Here is a 14,825-nt window from a genome sequence, read left to right on the forward strand (position 1 = left end):
TCTCCCCAGTAGAGTTAAAAAATATCATGTTGCAGTGATCCATGCACACCCATGTTTACAGCAGCATAATCCATAACAGCTAAATCCTGGAAGTGGCCTGTGTGTCCATCACCAGATGAATGGATAAAGACAATGTGGTGTTTAAACAAACGGAGCACTACCCTGTAATAAAGATAAGCTTGGGTCATTTGTAGGGAAGTGGATGTGCCTTGCGACCATCATGGTAAGTGAAATAAATCAAGCTCACAAGCCTGAATATCACATGGTTTCTCTTATATGAGAAACCAGAAATATCAATAAAGAGCAAAAGCAAAGCTGGATAACAGGAAGCAGGGAGATGGATGTTTTTCAGAAGAGAGAGGACCAGAGGAGGAGGGAAGGGGAAGAAAGGGAGGGGAGCAGGATGAGAAAGAAGGAAGACGTGTCGTGCACAGGGACCAGCTGCCCACCAGGACTGTGATCAGTATGTATCGCAAACAAGTACTGATAATAAAAACAGGGAAAAAAGATGATGAATTCAATAATAATAATTCCATGCGTTGTTTAGCCTTTCTGCTTTCTCAATTTGAAAAGATGATAATTTTTAAACAGATATGGTAACCCAAGCTTCAACCAGGTGGTCACTGAATCACCCTGAAAAGTTTTATAAAGGCCCTTTTATCAAAGGGAGAAAAGCTGGGTGTGGTGGTGCACACCTGTAATCCCACACTTGAGAGGCTGAGGCAGGAAGATGGCCATAAGTCTGAGGTCAGTCTGGGCCACACAGTGAGTTCAAGACCAGCCTGGACTACATGGTGAAATCCTGTTTAAAAATATAAGTAAATAAATAAATGGGAAAAAGTACTGACACATGCTGCAATATGGAGAATCTCAAAAACATCTGCTAAATGAAAGTAGCTAGACCCAAATGCCACGTACTGTACAATTCCATTTCTATGAAAGGTCCAGAAAAGGCAAATCTATACAGGTAGACCGCAGATTAATAGTTTCCTAGATCTGGGGTAGAAATGAGTCATGATGATAAACATGAGGCTTATTTTGGAAATGACAGAAATTATTATTTCAAATAAGGTGTGGTGACAGTTGTACAACTAATACTAATCACTATACATTCAAAGTGATGGATTTTATAGAGCGAGAGTTATGCCTCAATAAAGCTTTAAGAAAGTACGTATTCTCTTTCTTGTGCCTAATTTGATAGTGCTGGTAGGGGAAGAGAAGAAGTTACATTCTGAAAGGATTTTCTCCAGTTCCTTTTTTATATATACTTTCTCTGCCCTGCCCCACCTTGCCCTGAGATAAGAGCCACTCCAACTCAGAACTGTGTCTGCCGTTTAGTGCTGGTGAGCACGTTCAAGTTTGAGAAGCACTGCAGTGATAGCCGCATCCCCGCAAGGTCCCTCCTCTGGTCAGGCCTTCATCTTTTATGAATCCAGTATTTGATAGGAGTCCTGTGTCAGAGAACATTCTTGCTTTCCTGAAACCAGATAACTGGGGAAAAACCAAATACCTTCTTTTCAAATTAAAGTCTTTTATTTATTTGTTATAAACAACTCTAATTATGGTTGCCTGTCTGCCTCAGAGACTTGACCAGATGTTTATGTGAGGCTGTCTCCAAAAGTCCAAGGAACATAGCCCTCACTTCCCTTTCTGGATGGACATTTGAGAATCCAAATGTCCATTTACTGTAGCTCAGGGACCTCCCCACAATCTGTCACGTTGGGAAGCTGCCCTACTGATATTTCTCTCAGTGATCCCACTTAGCACAAATATCAGACGGTTGGCATTGTGCACTGCAAAACAACCTAAGCGTAAGCAACATTTCCATATTTTGATGGTGAAAAGCAGTAATACAACAACGTCTACCTTCTAATTGGTCTGATCCGGGCCTGGAGAGCAACCAGTAATTGTGTTTTAGAAACAGCTTTAGGGACCTTTTAAGTGCTGGAGCTAAAGGCTGCCCTATTCCCCCCAAAATAACAACCCTGAGCATTAATCCCAGATACTTAGTAACACATTTTTCTTACTCTAAAACATGAGAAGCATCATTTCAATTATGTTAGAGATTTTGACTATCTCTAATCACCAAAATTCTTTATAAAACATTACGTTCATTTAGCACAGGCCCACCTCATTAAGCAAGTTAAAGGGTATTGTCCTGCTATGCCACTAACAGAGACCATCCAGTCCAAGATTTACTCTTGCCATTCTTTGGCCCCACAGACAACTTCGTTTTGATCATTTTTTCCCTCATTGACAGCGCCTTCAAAAGAAGACCAGGAGAAAGCAAAGGCTACTGAGGTAGATCAGTTGTCTCCATAACTTTGGAGGTCAATAGTTGACCGTATTGCCATTTTTACATGATGTTCATCCTTGTGGCAGAGAAGTTGAACACACAAAAGCATTTGATAAAAGCTGGCAGATGAATTTTGAGCCGAGTTTTTTAAAAAATCAGAAAAGAACAAAGAAGGCAGAGTAGAAGCTGGCAGCAAATCACAGCTTCTCCAGGACTTGGAAGTAAGACATCAGGGAAACAACTACGTACTTAGCAAGGAGAAAGAGAAGAAGAGCTCCCGGGATGGAGAAAGAGCCAACAAGATGCTCCAACCCGTGGACAATCAGAGAACAATGCAGAGAACAGAATGAAGCAGCCTGGAATGCTAACGCTGGGAGGGACGCCTGCCTCTGCAAGCACAGGGTAAGCCCGGCAAGGGCCCGCGGCCCCAGTGAGAAACAATGGACCAGCAACACTAACCCCAGGGAAAAACCACAGTTACTGTAAGCCGCAAATATAGTGTGAGATTTAACTCTGAAAGCAACTCCTTCTGAACGCAAGCTAACTCTGAAAAAGAAATCCACTGCAGCACCTGCCAGGAATGATATAATCAGGGGCCATTTTAAGATGGGGTTTATTGTTTAACACTAAGCTTCGCCAGGAATCAGAAATCACAGAACAACTATACTTCATGGTCACTGGCATCACCCTACCACAGTGACTGGCTGGGAGATAGCCACAGAGACAATCATGGAAAGATGGAGGGCTAGTCATAACCCTCCTGAGACATTTAAACAGCAGTAGCTCAGGCTGTGGAGGACACAGTGGTTCCACCCTCTGCAGCGAAGAGCTAGGCCGGTTATCTGGTTTTCTGAGGGGGATGAGCACAGGGGTCAAATCCAGCAGACTGCTTGCCTCCTTTCGCTACCTCCTTCTAGCACAGAACTCAGGGGTCTGTGTGCGTTCTCCACCCACCAGCGTGATCGGTGGCGGGCCTCTGCTTGGACATTTGCTTCATCCCTACGTGTATGGATGGAGGGGCATCTGGAGCACGTGAAGCACCTCAGGAGGTCTCAGGCTGCAAAGCTAGTCAGGGATACCAGTGGCTCTGGGCACACAGAAGGGCACAAATAAACACTAAAAGCCTCTGGAAGGGAAAGCCTTGAAGCAGACAATATACCACTGGCTGACCCTCCCCAGCAGGAAAAGTAGAGCAGCACTGAGCCAGCGTCTGCTCAGTTGTGACTCACTGTCCTTTTCCCGTGTCTGGTGGATTCCAGTACTACAGGCCCTAGAAACAGACTGCACACCCAAACACCCCGTCATGGAGGAATTTTCTGGACTCATTTCTTTTTCTCTGTTTATTTTTCAGGATTTTTTTATATTTTGTTTTGCTCTTTGTTTTTTCCTTTTTTTTTTCCTCTCTTTTTCTTGTCATTTTCTAGTTGGTTTTTTTCTGTTACTTTTACCTAATTCTAATTACTTTTAAAATATTATTTAATGAGGTACTTGTCTCTCGTTTTGCTCTCCTTCCTTCTCATCTTCATCTCCTTTCTTTTTTAAAATTTTACTTCTTCATATTTCCCTCTTCCCACCCTCTCATTTTTTATTATTATTACTATTAATGTTTATTAACTTTCAGCTTCTTTGTTGATTGTTATTGATGTTGATTTCTTTTCCATTGTTTTGTTGTTTTTTGGTGGGTATTTACTATATGTCAATATCTGTGTCTGTTGATATTATTATTGATTTACTTGCTATTCTTAAGGGTGGTATAGTTGTCTTTAATTGTATTTAACTGTATGTCAATATCAATTTTCTCTTTGTGTCACCAACATTATTGTGGGTTTTTTCCTCTCTCACTGGTGCTAAGGATCAAGCCCTCAAAATAAGACTGAACACTAAGAAGACCCTCAAATAAAAGTGGAAGAGATATTTATCCCAACATATGCACAAATCTCAATATAAAAACGAAGAAAGTACAAGAAAACAAGGCAACATGACTCCTCCAAATTTCCGTAATTTGTCAGTAACTGAATGCAAAGATATCACAGTAACTGAAAGGTCAAAGAACACCAAAGATAAAATGATTCATGTATTTTAAAAGAATATAAATAAACACCTGAGTGAATTAATGAAGATGATGCAGGACATGAAAGAGCAATTCAAAAAAAAAAAGAGCAATTCAAGAAACAGAGATTCAGAAGAAAAACCAAACAGAAATTCTTGAAATGAAAAGCACAGTTAGTAAAGTGAGTATTTTCAGTGGAAAACTTCACTAAGAGACAGGACTAGGAAAAAAGCAGAACTTCAGGTCTTGAAGATAAGATTAAGGAATTAGCATACACAGACACTAATAAGGAAAAAACTAAGAAATTATGAAAAAAATCCAAAAACTCTGTGGGGCATAGTTAAGAAATGAAGTTTACAAATTTTTGGCATAGAGAGGGTCCCAAAGTATAGATTAGTGGCACAGAAAATCTATTTAGTGAAATAATAACAAGAAATTTACCAAATCTTAGAAAGATACAGTCATCAAGGTACAGGAAGCATTTAGAACCCCAAACAGGCATGACCAGAAAAGAAACTCCCAAAACATATTATAATTAAATTGGCAAGAGTATAAAATAAGAAAAAGCTATAGAAAATTGCAAGGGAAAAATACCAAATCATGTACAGAGGCAAAGCCATCAGAATAACTTCAGACTTTCCCAGGAAGGCATGGAACAATATATTTCAATCCCTGAAAGGAAATAACTGCCAACCAATATTACTATATCCAACAAAGCTATCCTTCAAAATTGAAGGAGAAATAAAGACCTTCCAAGATAAACATAAAGATTCATGACCACTATCAGCACTGAAGAAGATACTTAAAGAATCCTACATACAGAAGAAGGAAAATAAACTACTGAGAATTAAGAAAGAATTAAACATCAGAAAAAATGATAAAAATGATAGGAATTAGTACACATCTTTCTGTAATTACTCTGAGGGTAAATGATCTTAATTCTTCAATTAAAACACAGACTGAAACATTGGATTTAAAAACAAGACCAAGCTATTTTCTCCTTGTAAGAAACATACCTCAGTAGCAAAGACATGTACAGACTAAAAGGATGGAAAACAATATTTCATGCAGATTATAAAGACAAGCAGGAATAGCTATATTTATATCTGACAAGCAGATTTCAAATAAAAAATAGTCAGATGAGACAAAGAAGGTGACTACACACTGGTAAAAGTAACAATCCACCAAGAAAATATAACCATTGTAAAGATAAATGCACTAAACAGCAATGTATCAAATTTAATAAACACTGCACAAAATAAAGGAACACATCAGTTCCAATACAATAATAGTAGATGGGCATCAATACCCCATTCTCACCAACATATAGGTCATCTAGACAAAAAACAGAGACATATCAGAGTTAAACTATACCATTAGATCAGATTGACTTTACAGGTGTTTACAGAACATTCCATCCAACAACTACAGAATACATATTCTTCTCCATAGCTCATGGAATGTTCTCCAAAATAGATCATATTTTATGCCATAAACAAATTTTAATACAAAAAATTGGAATAATTCTTGCATGTTATCAGATCCTAATGAAATAGAAATATAAATCAACAGCAAGACAAACCACAGAAACTATACAAACACATAAAAGTTGATTAATTCACTTTTGAATGACCAGTGGGTCATTGAAGAAACTAGAGAGGAAATTTTAAAATTCCTATAACCAAACCTAAATGGAAATACAACATATAAGAATTTCTGGAATTTCCGGGATAGGCAAAGACCCTTCTAGGAGGGAAGTTTATAACTATGAATGACTACATCAAAAGATAAGAGAAATATCAAATAACATAATCATGCAACTCAAGGTCTTAGAAAAAAAACAATCCAAAATCAAAGGCAACAAAGTGGAAGAAATGATGAAAGATCAGGCCTAAAAGTAATGAGACAGAGACTAAAAGACCAATACACAGGATTAAAAAAAAAAAAAAAAACAAGACTTGCTTCTTTGAATTTATAAACAAGATTGGTAAACCCTTAGCCAAACTAACTAAAGTGTGTGTGCACATGTGCATGTGTGTGTGAAAGGGAGAGACAAAACCCAAATGAATACAATTAGAGATGAAAAGGGATGTAACAATAGACAGCCCTGAAATCCAGAGGATTATTAGGGACCACTTTGAAAATCTGTATTTTAATAAGTTGCAGAATCTAGAAAAAATAGATAAATTTCTAGACACATATGACCTACCAAAATTGAAATAAGAGGATAAAAAAACCTAAACAAATAAGTAGCAATGAGATTGAAGCAGTACCAAAATATCTCCCAACAAAGAAAAGTCCAGGACCAGATGGGTTCATGGCAGAATTTTTTAAAGAAGAACTAATAGCAATGCCCCTCAAACTATTCCATTAAGTAGAAAGGGAAAGAATGCTTCCAGACTCACTCTACAAGACCAATATCACCTGGATACCAAAACTAAACAAGAACACAACAGAAAAAGAAAAGTATAACCCAATATTCTTAATGAATATAATTACAAAAACCTTAATAAAATATTATCTCATTGGGTTGGGCCATCCTCTCCCACCTACTAAGACTCTAAGACTAAGACTGCGAAGATTAAAGACAAGGCCAAGACTATAGATCATCGACCAAGGTTAATAATGTCACTCATGTACCCTTGCTACCACTGGATCAATATTACCTAAGCAACCATACTTGCAATCTTATTGATTGACCCACACTGTACCCAACTCATTATTTTGCTCTATAAAACTTCCTTTGAGAGTTGGGCTCCTTGGCAACCCATTCAGGACCCCTCCTGTCTCTCAGGAGCTATTCCTATTCCCCATTCCCCATTCCTATTCTCCAATAAATTTTCCTACTCTTAAAAAAATTCACAAACAGAATTCAGCAATATGTTGAATAGATCGTATACCATGAGCAAGTTGGTTTCATTCCAGGAAGGTAAGGATAAGCTAATATATGCAAATCAGTAAATGTAATTCAACACATAAGTAGAATCCAGGATAAAAATCACATGATCAAGGTTAAGTGCACTTAGTAGCACACAAGGCAGGGAAAATGACGCGGGGAAACATTTTCTCTGTTCTCATGCTAAAGGAGTATACTGATTGGTAACTAAGCCAGTTCCATTTACTTTGCCATGGATATTGCCTGTTAGGAAGGGGAAGGAGACCTGTGGGTCCCTCCAACTTGGCCCAGCAATAGACTTTAGGCTATTGCCAGGCAGGACCGACACATTTGGAATAGTCTCCTAACCAGACGTGGAGCAGGGGGCTACTTGGCACCTGATGGAGCCATTTGGCCAGGCCTGAGCATCTCCTCTGAGAAGCCCAGAAAAGAACTGAGATGTTTATATACTGTATTTTGAAGAGATAATAAATGAAAAGTCAGTATGATGGAGTAAGAGGAGAAACCTTACTGGGGTAAGCAGATGCTGATTAAAATTGGAGATCTGGGAAGAAAACAAATTGTATTTGGCAGCATGAAAAGAAATGACTATATGTGTCAAGGTTAAAGAAGAATCTCCTCTGTCTGAGGTGGAGACTTGCTTTGGAATCTGAAGGGGAGTTACTGAGTGGACAGGAAAGAAAGAACCTTATGAATATAGAATGGAAAAGTGCAGCAGGGGGGTAGCTCAGTGGTAGGTGATTCCATCCCTGGCAACACACACACACAGAGAGAGACACACACACACAGAGAGAACTAAAACCCAAACAAAACAGAGTGGGAAAATGTGGTATGTATGATCCTAGTCGAAGTTAACACGGGGAGTGACAGAGAAAGCGGCTACAGAACTATACTGAAGAGGTTGGGGTTTTTTTATCTTCTACAATGACATAAATATTTTATCTTACAGCTCAATTCCTCTCAGTAAGGAGCAGCTTCCTAGAACACTGCATTGAGGTTTGTCACCCAATGCTAGACCTATGAGGAAGGATTAGTGATGTCTGCCCTGGGAGCGGGTTGGAGGTCCTCATGCTTCATGTCTGCCGTCTTGGTCCTTTAGTAAAGAACTATCAGAAGTTTCAAAGCAAACTAACTTTCTTACATGGAGAAACTGTGTGTATGTCACCGTGATTATTACAAAGGTAAAATGTACCTCGATATTTTTAAATTTCAAAACTTGTGTTGAAGAAGATAATTGTGTCAGCAGGTAATTGTGTCTTGAAGCTGCTTACTGATTTTTCAATGTACAAATATAGCTTTGTGTACCTACCAGAAACATAGCAGCAAGGTTAAATAACAGAGAAAACAAATTACTTCTGAGCTCTAGGAGTTCACAATCTAATAAGAGAGACGGGGAAGTAAATCAATCATCAGAGCTACAAGGGGGTAATTTGAGGATATTGGTGTAAGGTGAAAAATGACCCCCAAAAGAGACTCATATCCAATTCTTAGAAGTTGTAAATGTTACCTTATATGGCAAAGAAAAAAGAAAGGAGGGGAGAGGGAAGGAAAAGAAAGGAAAGGAAGAGGAGGAAGAGAAAGGGAGGGGACAAGAAAGGGAAGGAAAGGGAAAGGAAAAGAAGGGGAAAGAGAACAGAAAGGTCTTTATAGATGTGGTTAAGGTGAGGATCATTGAAGGTTAACCTAGATTACTGGGGTGGGCCTTAAATGCAATCACGTGTGTCCTTATAAAATGAAAGCAGAGGGAGACTGGACAATAAACAACACAGAGAAATGTGACCACAGAGGCAGAGAATGAAGTGATGCACCCACAAGCCATAAGGCCAGGAATGCTGGCAGCCAGCAGAAACCAGAGCTGGAGGAGACAAAGATCATATTTGCTCCTGTAGTCTATGCAGAAAGCATGATCCTACCAATACCTTGATTTCAGCCCAGTGATAACAACCTCAGCCTCTGGCCCTTTAAAACTGTGACCAAATAAATTTATATTTTTTAATCCAAACAATTTGTGATAGTGTATTAAAACAGACATAAGCAACTAATATAGATAATCTTAAACATTTATGGAGGAGTGGCTTATTGAGAATTTTTGGGTCAAGCCTAGAAATAGATTCCATTCTGATTCTGAAGGGTTATGGGGTTGAAATGAGGGCACTTGTACTGAAGGCTCAAAGGATCTAAACGGGCCAAACTCAGAAAGTGAGGACCCTCCCCACACACACAGAAAGCTCCAAAGGCAAAAGGAAGAAATAAATCCTTCTAGAAGGCAGCTATCCCAAACACTGAGAGTAAGAAATGCATTCTAACCATCTCCTTTGTCTTCATGTCCCCAAGACATGGTCCAGAATTCCAGAAAGTATACCCTGATCAGATGAGACTCAAACTACCAAGAAGTGAGAGACGAAGAATGCCCCCGCCCTGGAAGAGAAGTAAGGAATCCCACCAACACTCCAAATTCAGTTAAAAAACAGAAACAACCACAACAACAAAGATCCACACCAAGAGACACTTCATGCAGTCGTGGGTGGCTTTGGGGGAAAAGTGGTATTTAAGCCAGAACCTGAAGAAAAAGTGATATAAAGCCAGAACCAGCCACACATATCTGTAGAGTTCCATTCTTTTACATGCATACACTCACCCACACACAGACATACTCAAGTAAGCCCACGTATGCTAATCTCTCAGCTGACATGCTTGGTGCTAAGCAGTTCGTCAGCCCTGTCTCACATTTTCACACCTCATTACGGTGTTCCTGACCACAAAGAGTGAAATCAGTCCAAAAGGAACTTGAGAAAGAGGAAGGATGATATGGGGTTGAAGCTGAAAGATAAAGCCAGGGATATAGCTCAGCAGTACAAGTGCCTGCCTGGAAGCGAAAGATACTACATGTAGTCCTTCAGGACCTCGTGTACCTATTTCCTTAGGACTTTAATTTGGAGTTCCCCCCATGCCCTGGGCACTAAGCACAAACAGTGCCATGGCTGCCACTAATGAAATGTGTATTATATTGCTTAGCAACCGTGTGCTGTTTATCTGACTAACTCCTTGCCTAGACACATATGAGTATAACTTGAGAGCTCTGAGAAATGTAATTGAGTCAAAATTCTACTTTGATGAGATCAGGAAGAATAAAAACATTACCTATCTAAGTGGTTGCCCACAGTTCCTGAAACAAAGCAGAGTTCTAGGACCTTCAGGTGAGATGACTCAGAAGACTGAGCAGAGGATGTGAGGATAATGGCCAGTTTCCAGAACAAACTGGAAATAAACCCTTTTAACATCATCCTTCCAGAGGCCTGAGGAGTCTCTGTCAGCCTGGGGACCAGGGTAGGTCTGAGACGATCAGACACAGTGTTAGACACCATCAATCCTTTTCCATTATTCTTTTTTTTTTGCAGTTTGCTAGTACATGTGTGTAGTACATGGTGTGTACATTCCTGAGGGAAGTTGGTACATGCACATAAGATGCTCCAATTCCGATTTGCATCCTCTGTCCCTTCCCTCTCTCCCCCTCACCCATCCCTTGATCCTGTGTGTGTGTGTGTGTGTGTGTGTGTGTGTGTGTGTGTGTTTGCAGTACCTAATGCTTACATTCCCTGTGTGGGGAAGAGGATCTTCTCCATTATTCTTAAACTAAGCCTTTAAACCTAGAACTTTCCTGGGGAAAATGTAATATTCATGTTCTATGGATAACATTAAAAACAAATTTATGACAAAAAATGTTTACTGAAATGTTTAGCTAACAGGTACCCAACAGATACGCCATATTTCTATGACTATGAGTAAACCCATAAATAAGCAATTTTCATTTAGACCACTGGAATCTGCCATCTTCTTCCCACAGGCTGTCCCTGAGAGCCTTGGTCTGTCTCTTCTTGTCCCATCATAAGGGGAAGAATAATCAGGGGAGAGGTGAAATGACAGTCCTGCCACTAGGAGATCACATGCCCTAAGCAACTCCTCAAGCTCCAGATTCCTTACCTGTAAACTGGGCAAAAGAATGGTATATCACAGGACTGTTCTGGAAATTTAATGAGATACTATACGTGAGCACTTATCACTGGCTAGCCTATAAAAACACTCAGTAAGTAGTAACCATCTTGTACCAGGTTAGAATCCTAGTTATATCACTTACCCTCTGCTGACCTTGTCCAAAATACATCACCTGAGCTTCTGTTTCCTTCTCTGTACAAGTGTGAAAAAATGCCTATCTTACAAAACTCTTGAGAATATTAAGTAAGATAATATATATAAAAGAGTCTGGCACAGAGTGAATGTTGATTAATTTATCAGTGGGAACAACTTTTTTGGTCCTACCCATTATTCCCTCTCATGTAAAGTTAATGCTTGGATAGTTAAGGTCATTGGCCCCTTTCCTCCACAAAAGGACAAATTCCTCTAAATGACTAAGACTTCTATAAGGAATTCAAGGAGAGAGACTCTTCTATAGCTTGATATTTGAGTTCCTGACACACAATAGATACAAAATAAAATCAAAGGGCCGGGGATAGAGCTCAGTGGCATAAGCACCTGCCTGGCAAGTGTAAGGTCGTGAGTTCGATCCCTAGTACAGCAAAAAAAATAAAATAAAACAAAATAAAATTTTTAAAAATTCTCCTCTGTCTGACTTCTTAGCCTCCACTATCTTCCAATAGTCCCCTTACTCCAACTCATTCTGTTTCTTGAGAATCTCATTTATTGATAGTGATTATTCATTTATTGGTGGTGGGTAGTTAGAGTGTCAACTTGATTGGTTTAGGGGGCCCACCCAGGGGATTGGTGGAGTACACTTCTGGGTGTTTCTGGGTGGATCATAGAGGCATGACCTTGAGTACTAGATGGTCCCTGGCCAGTTTCCTGGCTGATACTGTTCCCCGGGTCTGCTTCCCAGCCACCATGAACTAAACATCTTTGCTCTGTCATGCCCTTCTGCCATAATGGTTCTGCCTTGAAGCCTGCCAACCATGGACTGAACCTCCAGAAACTGTGAACCAAATTAAACCTCTTCCCCTTTAAACTAAGAGCATCAGGTATTATGTTCCAGCAATAGGAAGGCTGACTAATACAGATGGATAAAGGGTAGAAAACACAATGTTGACAACAAGGATTACATTCTGAAAACTATAGTTTTCTTTCTGACTATTAGTAGTAAGAGAACATTTTAAACTTTTTCTTAGTGGGATATGGTGGTTCATGCTTGTAATCCCAGCACTCAGGAGGCTGAGGAGGATCGCTGTGAGTTCAAGGCCAGCCTGGGCTACATAAGCAAGTTCAAGGCCAGTCTGAACATAGCAAGACCCTGCCTCAAAAACAGAACAACTTTTTCCTTTAAGTTAATAGTTATTTAAACCTATTTAAGTTGTTGGGTTGGAGGGGAGGCTAGTTCATGCGCTCCAAAAGTACACAAATTATAAAAAAAAAATACAACTTCAACTCAGTTAGCATGGCAGTAAATTTACATAGCTTGTAAATTAAAAACTACATATGGAGAGTACATACCTAAAATTTTTCATGGGTTTATAGCTTACACAATTAAAAAAACTGTAGGTCATTGATTTAAATCACGTATTTTATGTCACAATTTGCCATTATTTTTATATCCAGAAATCATCATATTTTAACTTCCTTATGTATGGAAAGAGTGTATAGAAATATCCATATAAAAACTAGAGAGACTTTTTTTTTTTTTTTGCACGCGGTACTGGGGATTGAGCTCACGACCTTGTGCTTGCCAGGCAGGCGCTTATGCTGCTGAGCTAAATCCCCAGCCCTAGAGAGAAAGATTTTAAAGCCCCCAAGCTTTTACCAGCAAAGGGAAAGAAGAAAAAAAGAAGTTACAGGAGAGGAAAGAAAAACCAGGGGATTAAATTCTTAAAATCTTGGGATGATTAAATCATCCCGTGCATCCTCCTTACATTTCTATGACTACGTTAAACGTAGCTAACCCATGTTAAGTATATTCAACACTCAAATGTTAAACATATTTAAGGCTCATTTTGGTTGTCTGATGTAGCATCATAGACAAACACTTGCTAACAACCGAGATAACGACAAGCAGTTTTCTAACACAAAGCTCAGTGTGGGCCCAGGCAAGTATTTGACTTGCCGCTCTCTTTACCTGTTAGCTCTTCCTGGCCTTTGACCCCAGCCAGTCCCCTGGCCATCTGCCCGGAGGTTGTCACAGTGATTCATCCTGGTGCCCTCTATCTGTCCATTCTTTAAAGAGGTATTAAATCATGACAGGCAGCCTCAAGGCTGCCCTGGGCTTGTGTTAAGCAGTAGAACATTAGTTCAAATTGCCTAACCAGAGTAGTTTCACAAGGTCTTCTTTATAGTGGAATGTTTCTCATTACACATTTTTTAGATTTCCTCCACTTCATTATTGGAGCGTTTTTTCATCTTCATTCATTCATTCATTCATCTGTCCAGCCACACAGGGCTGTATTTAGGTGCAGTATCTATTACCTAAACCTGCCCCAGGTTGGTGGACGCTGCCACTCTAAGGCAGCTGCTGCCCAGTAGTCAAGGTCCTCAGGACCCATGGAAGCTGGCTGGACGTACATCGTATGGGAAGCGTCCCCTTTCTGTTATCTCAATGAGCGCTCCCCATAAAGCAAGCATCCATGACTCAGCCCCAGGCCTAATTGTCTGGCCAAGTGATGACTGACTAAATAGCTTCTCAGACTTGTGACCCAGGATCCAGTGCCACGGTGAAAGAAATGCTTTCTTTTCATTGGGGCTTTAGGGCTAAAGGCTTAACCAGCTGGTAAAATTTAAAAGATTTAGATATAAATCCAATCTTCTATTTAAGTAAAATTTCAAATTGTTTGTTACTGTTAAAAGGTTTTTATGATTCCTTAACATCATATGAAGGCTCTTCTTAAGACCTACTTGATGGGGGCCAGGGATTGAGCTCAGCGGCACAGTGCCTTGCTTGGCAAGCACAGGGTCCTGAGTTCAATTCCCGGTACGAGAAAAAAAGACCTGCTTTTTTTTCCCTACTAGCCTCTTACATGTGGATTTCTGCTGTTCCAGAACATTTCTATTCTCTGACACCTTGAATCCTGACTGCATCTGTCCAAATATACCCAGTCACTAATCAAAACCTAACTTATATCACACATCCTCTAAGGCTTTTGTGTTCATGGCGCATATTGATCTCCTTCTTTTCCCCTTATCTGTAACAAGTCTATTCAATTTATGCTGCTTTGTGCTGCCCTCTGACGCCACAGGGAAATCTGGAACGAGCTGATTAGGAACTCGTATTTCATCACTCCACACCAAACCCAGCATCCAGTATAAAAGCCATGTATTTATGAAGTCATGTTCAATCAGTACAGCTGGAACTATATCACTGAGGTTGCCTGATTCCATGTTCATCAGAGGTGTGCTACTGTTGCCACAAACACATTTAACTGAGTCACCCGCGGAGCCCGGATGCAGAGACAAGCAAGTTTATTAGCCGGCAGTGGGCACCCAGTACATGACTGAGCACCAACCCCGGAGGGGAAGGTAAGGGAATATTTATACAGCTCTAGTTCCGGGTCTAGTTCCGGGTCTGGGCGGGGCAGTGACTAGGTTTT

At 40.0% G+C, this 14,825-nt stretch overlaps 1 long non-coding RNA gene across 1 annotated transcript; it reads left to right on the plus strand.

Moving 5' to 3' along the window:
- The first annotated feature begins 8,335 nt into the window (after window positions 1-8,335).
- On the plus strand, window positions 8,336-14,559 carry LOC106148197. Its single transcript, XR_001233415.1, has 3 exons — window positions 8,336-8,423; window positions 9,577-9,671; window positions 14,475-14,559. It is a non-coding gene; the product is annotated as an uncharacterized LOC106148197 (long non-coding RNA).
- The last annotated feature ends 266 nt before the right edge of the window (window positions 14,560-14,825 follow it).

The sequence above is a fragment of the Chinchilla lanigera genome, unplaced genomic scaffold, assembly GCF_000276665.1.
Source record: "Chinchilla lanigera isolate Chin_1 unplaced genomic scaffold, ChiLan1.0 scaffold00016, whole genome shotgun sequence".
NCBI lineage: Eukaryota > Metazoa > Chordata > Mammalia > Rodentia > Chinchillidae > Chinchilla > Chinchilla lanigera.